The 7,163-nt window shown below is 37.6% G+C and overlaps 1 long non-coding RNA gene across 3 annotated transcripts; it reads left to right on the forward strand.

Annotated features, from left to right (window-relative positions):
• The first annotated feature begins 293 nt into the window (after window positions 1-293).
• LOC141631899 (uncharacterized) lies at window positions 294-2,938 on the forward strand. Of its 3 annotated transcripts, none has more exons than XR_012537722.1 (3): window positions 294-616; window positions 762-1,835; window positions 2,539-2,938. It is a non-coding gene; the product is annotated as an uncharacterized LOC141631899 (long non-coding RNA). The 3 variants fall into 3 exon arrangements; XR_012537723.1 differs by having other exon boundaries at window positions 762-1,176; XR_012537724.1 differs by lacking the exon at window positions 2,539-2,938 and having other exon boundaries at window positions 762-1,176; window positions 1,750-2,027.
• The last annotated feature ends 4,225 nt before the right edge of the window (window positions 2,939-7,163 follow it).

A 7,163-nucleotide genomic window follows, 5' to 3' on the forward strand; every position in this document is an offset into this window, starting at 1 on the left:
CATGGACGAGAGGGGTTACAAAATAGTATCCAGGTTTGTGGAGAGAAAATGTGAGAGAAGAAATAGTATAGTGGGCCATGTTATGAACCTTGAAGAGGTTTATTTATTGTTAGTGTGAGGTTTGTAAGTAAATGAGTTTGTATATTATCTTATGGGGCATGAGAACAAACCTATTGAAGGTTAGTCTATTGCTAATACCCTAATAGAGCGTCGACCACATAATCCACCTCCCCTCCTTATATGAGGCCTTATAGTGTCATTGTCACGTGTACCGGATATAAGTTTGAGCGCAATTACTAAAAATTGAAAATTCACGAAATTTTCACCACGCCTAGCTATTCCGCCTAAAACCATGGCCCATTCAGCTTCTTCTCCCCTTTTCTATTTTCCATTGAACAAACTCTTAATATTAACTGCAAAAATCTCTCAACATTCAACAACAATAATAAAAAAATCTCTCAACAATAATAAACAATATCTCAATATAATCGATTACTAGCAATAATCGATTCAAACAAAACCCCTAATAATATCTGATGCGATAATTGTTCAATTAGTAGTAATAATCGATTCATTTTGGATTTATTCAATCACCAAGTTACAAATTAAGACTAAGGTTTGTTTCTAGTAATATCTGATGCTTTTTTTTATTTAATTTATTGTTGCTTTATATTCCTTTGTATTTATACTTATTACCCTAGATCTAGTTTTTTTGTGGTTTTGTTCATTATTGTACTCCGTATCTAAGAACTTGATTATAGGTGCATCGTTAATATGGGAGAATTTCGGCACCAACTCTGGGTTTTTGAGCATGTATTGATTCGATTGCGTCTCTGATACCAAATCTGGGTAAACTAAGTACATTCTCTTATCTTCCGATTTTTTTTGTTTCTAGGGTTTCGATTTCGATTATAGAGATTGGTTTAATTTCTGATATAGATTTATAATCTATTATAGGCACCCCTCATCTACTCCTTAATTTCATTCATTGAACAAATGTTTGTTAATTATCTACTTTTTCTTATTGTGTTGTTCAAGTTGGTTAAAGTTCATCTAACACAATATGAAGATCGAGGCCAACGATTCAAGAATGTTATCAAGTCAAAAGGCTAATTTAAAAGAGAAGAATGGAAGGGAAGAGTATGATTGGATCTATCTACAAAGTTTGAGGACGCTGTAAGTTTTATTTATACTTTAATTATTTACAACAAGCTTTGCAATCTTTGTTCTCATGTATATTTGATATATTGATATCGATAGGATCTACTTGCTCATAAATTCTACTTGATGTAGCAATGCATATCAAAATTGTCGAGGTCACTTTTGCTCTCAAGTTCAAAGATGTCCTGGTTTTCTTAATTTTTATTTTAACATGTTCTGATGTCTCTATGTTTATTTAGTTCTATTTGTTCAGCTATTACCGACCCTTCGTCTATATAAATTTAAGTTATATTGAATCGTGTAGGTGATTCCTTATTGATATGGTTCAGACAAGTATAAGGAGTCTGTATGCTAACAATGACAATGACATGAAAAGTAGCTACTGATACAACAAATCATTATCATGTATATTCTTTTAATAATTGATTTTGTTCAAGAGTCTCGTTGATCACTTTTTTAGTGATAATCTATGCTATGAGTCTATTAGTTTAAATCGTTTAAATGTATTCAACATGGGTGTATATTTTTGTATACTTGGCTTGAAAAAAGTTGTTCAAGTGGTAAAATCTGTATATTTGACTTAAAAAGGTTATCCAAGTGTCATACCCATATCCGATTGTCAAGGATCACTAGGACGCGAGAGAGTAAAACAAGTTAAGAGTAACATGGGCGTGGTAAGTGGTAACTCATTTTTTTAATCAAAAAATAGTTAGTTTAACAATATGGTGATCTCAATGATTTTTTTTTTATGTTTTGTAGTTGACGTTTTGGATAACCTTCGGAGTTTTTATAACTTGATCAGTTTATTTGTTATTGGCCTACTACAGCCTTCCATTGCATATGTAACTAATTTGAGAGTTGCTATGCTATAGGATGTACACCTATAGAATATATCATTTTATTTGACGAGGAGTCACTATAAGATTTAATGATATATCATTTTATTTTTTATTGGCCTTCTTTTGTATCTTATTGTATAGTAACTGTGTGTATCAGTGACTTCTGTCAACATAAATCACATCTTAGTTTCATGTGGGTGTACTCTGTAAATAATAAGTGAGTTTTTTTTGATAGGATGAGTTTGTGTTCAGTTGGTATTCGTTTTATTTTAGATACACTTGTGTGGTTAGAATGGCTACAACTCTTCTTTTGCCTATAGTCGCCTTCCGTTGCTATATTGACACTAATTCTGATTTCAAAATAAAATTTCTTAGCTGTGGATATTGTCAATTCATGCTTTTTGACTGAATAAAATGGCATAATGCTTCGTGATTAACTCTTGGATTCACTATGGAAATTTGCTAGCGACTATTGACTTTTTGACAATCTGTCCTGAATTTTATTTGGTATAATTGGTTAATTGTTTTCATGTTTCAGAGCTGAAAGTGAAGAGCCTTGTCATATCGGCATTTGATATATATACTCAAAATTCATTTGTTGTAGCGAAAACCAAAATTGTCTTTGCACATTATGGAATGGGACAGCGTGGTTAAGGTTTGACTGTTTGACGATTGGAGATATATATAATGAGGGCCTAAAGTTATATGCACCTTTCTACCCGATTACGATCTTTTTTAGATGATACTCTAAATTTTTAAAGGAGTTGTGACTGTAAAATGTTAGTGATTGTGTTCATGTAGCCCTATTTTTATTTTTAAGCCACATTTATTCAGCTACTTTGCACTTGTTATTTTAGTGTATCTATCGAACAAAAATATTGTTGCACTTGATATTTCAATTTATCTATCAAATAATGAGAAATTCGTAAAAAGTTTTATTTGTGTATGTCAGAGGTTATTGCATTATGTTTTTTCAAGATTTAGTAATAGCTAGTATAGTACTACTACTTATAGGTCTATTTAACAAATTCTCGAAAATCTAAAAGCAAATTTATACCGTGACAATAAGAAGTGTCAATATATAAATAGTTGACGTTTAATTTCGTCTCATCGGGTGACACATAAAAGCGTCAATAGACGCTGAAGACGCTTAAAAGCGTCAAATTTGTTGACAAATAAAAGCGTCAATAGTGAATGGAGGCGCTTAAAAGTGTCAAATTTGTTGACAAAAAAAGCGTCAATAGTTATTGAAGACGCTTAAAAGCGTCAATTTTGTTGACATTTAAAAGCGTCAATAGTCCATGAAGACGCTTAAAAGTGTCATATTTGTTGACAAAAAAGCGTCACAAAATATCGACGGTCAAAAAATTGACGCTTTTTAAAAGCGTTGATAAATAAAAAACTGATGCTTTAAAGCGTCGAAAAACGCTTGAAAAGCGTCATTAAAGCATGGTATGTGTAGTAGTGAGTCACTTGGATTTTTCAAAAGGGATTTGTTTTGAAATTTTTGAGAGATTAATTCGTATTGAATTAAATTAACTCGAAAAACTACATCAAATTTGTCAAAATTGATTTACAACTCGAATTGAAACTCAAACCGTCTTTTGAATTTAAAACAAACGGAAATACGAAAATTATTTGTGAATGTGTTGATTTTTGAATTTGCGAAATCGAGACTCGAATTTGCGAGAGCGATTTGGGAGACTGAATTTTGCGAAAAAGTTTCGTTATTGAAACGATCCGTCGCGGATCAGGGTAACTAACCTGTCCCCTTTTTTTTTAAATAGAAAAGGAAACTTGTATGTTTAAAGGTGAGCCGTGAAAACCGTATCGGATTTTGTAAAACGTGAATCCAAGGAAATGTGAGTGTAAGAAAACACAAAAATTCCTGGGCCAGCCATAAGAGGCGTGAGCATTACGGCTAGGAAAAAGAGGTGTAAGAGGAAAACACAACTAGACAAGGACATGTCAAGGTGCGAATCCTTAGAAGCAGCCCAAAGAGGTGAGGGCTTCTTTGCGATGCAAGGGGCTTCCCCTTTTTTTTGAAAAGAAGTGTTGATTGCTTTGTATAAGCAATGAGTTTGTGCTTCATTGTTTCATCATCCGAAACACAAAAATGTCTAGGAAAAATTTCCCTTCTTCTTCCATAAAAAATTCATGGATACTTTCAAAGTTAGGTCATTGGGATCAGGACTTGTCGCCTCCCGAAAAATATCAACTCGATGTAATGGGAGTTGGTCAATTGTTAGTGCTTCTCCAAGTCATGGTTCAATCGTCGTTCCTTGATGCATGCTCTTGGCTTTGGGATACGAAATACCATATTTTCGTCTTCCCGAAAGACGAAATTTGCCCGCTTACGAAGAAGTAGGTGCTATTGGTGGGTGGTCGGGTTGTACTCCGGTGCTTCATCCAACTCGGTTGTGCTATAAATATAAATTTTGTTCTATGCTTATCTTGTCGACGAGCCTAATGAATTTCCTTCTTGTTCCTCATGGTGTTGACATGTTGTCCTTTATCAACATCTTTTCCAATTGGTTGGATGATAATGTTTTGGAGGTTGCTAGGAAAAGGGCCCTTGCCTTTTGTCTAGTGCATGCTTACCTTCTTGTTGATGTTTTGAAGAAGGAGGGGCCGAAATGGTATGGTAGTATGACCCTCATTCATATTGTTGAACAAATGGAGCACGGACGGGACCCGTCTTGGTTGGTGCTTGGTGAGATCGTTCAAGCCTTGGACAAGAAGGAGCCTTGTGGAGATTCGCACTCATTTAGATAACCTAGAATCCTCCAAGTATGCCCTATGGAGAGGCTAAGGTATGTTGAGCCTCCAATTGATGCTTCTTCTTACTCTTTTCGCCACCTAACCATGAGGAGAAAGTTGTATACGGATATCTTTGTGTGCACTTAGGCCCATTAGAACTCGAAGTTTTTGGAGGAGGGTGGCCCTCATGTCCGTTGGGTGGTGCCGTGGTGGCGCTTGAGGTCGTTTACGGGGTTGCCCGCTCCGGCCGCTTCTTCTCGCTCTTTGATGATCGTTGGCTTGAAGGTTTCTTCCTTCATTTATCCGGAGAGGGTCCTGAGGCAAATGGGCTGCCAACAAAAGGTGCCCGTTCAAGATACTCTTGTCCAAGAGAGCGTGTTCTGAAAATCCGAGCTAGTGGAGGCTTTCGAGAGGTTGTGAGCCCCTTGACCAACTTGGGAGGTACCGAATCCCGCTCCTATGACATGGGTGACTCCCGCTTATGTCAAATGGTCAAGAGCTTCCACCTTGGAAGAAAGGTCAAAGTTTCGCAAGGACGAAGTCAACGACGTGAAGTGTAGGGAAGCGGCCAAGGCGAATCGTGCCTACTTTGATTAGTTTAATGACGATGTGAGTCCAAATATGATGAGGCCGCCGAAGAAGAGGAGCTTGGTTCCTAAAGAGGCATTGGGCCGAGTGTCGGCTTGACTTGGGCCAGGTATTGGGCCGTTCAGAGGCCTATATGCCATGGCCTTTGCGGATCCGTTCCGAGGAGGAAATTCGTGCTAGGCGAGCTAGCAAGAAGAACAAGAGGAAGATGCACCCTGAAGGCAAAGGCAAGGGTAGGGTGGAGGAGTGAAGATCTCCGTCACCCTTTTATTATTATGTTGTACTAGTGTTTGTGTGTGTATCGTTATTATGTCGTATTAGTTATGTATTGCGTGCTTGTGTATGTTAGTTTTACTATGTAGAATGTCAGAGTCGGCGCTCTAGCTTTGCAAGTCGTGGACTCGCTTAGCCTCTTATTGTTGCCAAGTTTGTAATTCCACGTATTATTAATTAAATAAGAGGATTACTTGTGTTTAAAAAATGTTGTGAACTTTGTCGTTTCTTCATGCATTTTGTGAAAGTAATTCAGTTTGAATTATCCTAAACTTGCACATGTGAAGGGGAGATTATTGTGGAAAGAGAGAAAGGCTTGGTTTTTTTTTTTTTTGCCTTTTTTGTTGCGAAAAAAGGGGTATGTTTGGTTTTTTCTTTGAAGTTTGTATGGGTTGTTATTTTTTGTATGTGGAGTTGGTTGTATCCTTCTTGTGTAAGGAAGGACTGCCTACGTATTTTCCTGAAAAGATGAAATCAAACCATGCTCGTAGTTCAAGTGTTTTTGTTTTGTTTGTTTATGTTTATGGATGTTTGGTTGGTGTGATGGTTGTGTCCTTCTTGTGTAAGAAAGGATTACCTAAGTACTCGCCTAAACAGGTGAAATCAAACCATGCTCGAAGTTCCGGTATTTTTTTTGTTTGTGCAAATGGATGATGCTTTTGACATATCAAAAGCTGTTGGAAACATGCCAAGGTGCCGTAACTTAGACTCGATAAACATGAAATTTCAAATCAGAACTTTTAAGGAATTGACTTGACAGTTGGGTGCGGTTGTTAGGAAGTGTCGCTGATGTTGGGTTGTGGCCACTAGTCGCGAAACTAGGGGTGATTGTTGGTGCAAAGTTTCAAGGGTATGTAGTATTTCATGAATTGGTCTAGGTTGGTTGGGTTTGTGAAGTCTTCCCCATCTAGGTCACTCAATCTCACTGTGCCCCCCGAAAGGATTTTCTTAACCAGGTATGGTCCTGCCGAATTGGGTTTGAACTCCCCCCTCGAATCGACAGGTAACGGTGCTCGAACTGACTTGAGGACCAAGTCGCCTTCTTTGATGTTTCTGGGTTTGACTTTTTTATTGAATGCCCGTTGTATACGTCGTTGGTATAGCTAGACTTTTTGCAAGTCGTTGAGTCATCGTTCATCTAGGAGGATGAGTTGCTCGTACCTTCGACAGGTCCATTCCGCTTCCGGGACTTGGCTTTCTAGTAGGATGCGTAGAGATGGGAATTCTAGCTCAACCGTTTGTACCGCCTTCATACCATATGCTAGGTAGAAGGGTGTTGCTCCTGTTGGCGTTCGAATGGAGGTTGGTTATCCCAGGGTGCGAATGGAAGTTTGCTCGGCTAATCGCGCTAATTGTCCTGCATTTTCTTGATGATTGTGACAACTGTTTTGTTTGCCGTGTCTACCATTCCGTTGGTTTGGGGACGGTAGGGAGATGAACGGTGTTGTTTGATTTTGTACTTGTCTAACAAGGCTTGTGCTTCGGCTCGGAAATGGGAACCTTGGTCACTGATGATTTCATGAGGTACCCCATATCTACAAA

Source organism: Silene latifolia, chromosome Y, assembly GCF_048544455.1.
Source record: "Silene latifolia isolate original U9 population chromosome Y, ASM4854445v1, whole genome shotgun sequence".
Lineage (NCBI taxonomy): Eukaryota > Viridiplantae > Streptophyta > Magnoliopsida > Caryophyllales > Caryophyllaceae > Silene > Silene latifolia.